Source organism: Fukomys damarensis, unplaced genomic scaffold (assembly GCF_012274545.1).
Source record: "Fukomys damarensis isolate Sample0158 unplaced genomic scaffold, DMR_v1.0_HiC HiC_scaffold_38, whole genome shotgun sequence".
NCBI classification, from domain to species: domain Eukaryota; kingdom Metazoa; phylum Chordata; class Mammalia; order Rodentia; family Bathyergidae; genus Fukomys; species Fukomys damarensis.
This window is the reverse complement of record NW_022900950.1, coordinates 51,397,320-51,398,083: the sequence shown is the minus strand read 5'-3', so window position 1 is coordinate 51,398,083 and position 764 is coordinate 51,397,320. Positions and strand designations below refer to the sequence as shown.

The following is a 764-nucleotide window of genomic DNA, read 5'->3' as shown; positions in this document are numbered from 1 at the left end:
TTTTTTTTTTTTTTTTTTTTTTTTTTTTTTTTTTTTTCAAAAGAGGAGCACTTTTTTGGTACTTTTTCCACATCCGCACTATAAGCAGAAATTAAGGCTGAGAAACCAGCAAGAATATCAATCATAGCACACAGTTGATTGGTCCCTGCTTTCCTTCTGCACCAAATACTAAATTCAAAAGCTAGCTTCACACTCTCCGTTGCGAGTTATCTCCCACCTCGCTTGATTCTGAGGAGGTCCGCAATTTACTCCAGCCACTCAGAGGGAGGTTTATTGCTTTTTTCTAAAATCACATCTCAAGCAAATTTCTGAACTGCTTGAAAAGTTTAGCCTTCCCACACCGGGAGTCGAACCCGGGCCGCCTGGGTGAAAACCAGGAATCCTAACCGCTAGACCATGTGGGAGACGATGAGAAGTGACGCGAGATGTAGCAAATTGAGTCTTTCTCTAATACTTCCGCTCTCCGCCCCGCCCGACGCCAGCCAGTTTGAATTTTCTTCTGCGCATGAGCTCATTGTGTAGGTTTTAACCCCTTCTAGGCCTCGCTCTATCCTGTCTTTATAGCACCTCCGGATCCTTGTTCTGGGTACACTCCAGCCTTTTGTAATCTAATCGGATCTCCTGGTCCTAGATCCCCTGTCCACACTGACTTTGGCACCGAATTGGATGCGCCATTTTTCATGATTCCTCTGTAAAACCCCTGCAGAGCTGGAAGGGACTGGTGTTGCCGGGCGGAGGCAGAGCTGGGCCAGCGGTTCCCGCAC

At 46.9% G+C, this 764-nt stretch overlaps 1 non-coding gene across 1 annotated transcript; it reads right to left on the bottom strand.

Annotated features, from left to right (window-relative positions):
- Positions 1–332: 332 nt before the first annotated feature.
- Trnae-uuc lies at positions 333–404 on the bottom strand. The gene has a single exon. It is a non-coding gene; the product is annotated as a tRNA-Glu (tRNA).
- Positions 405–764: the final 360 nt, after the last annotated feature.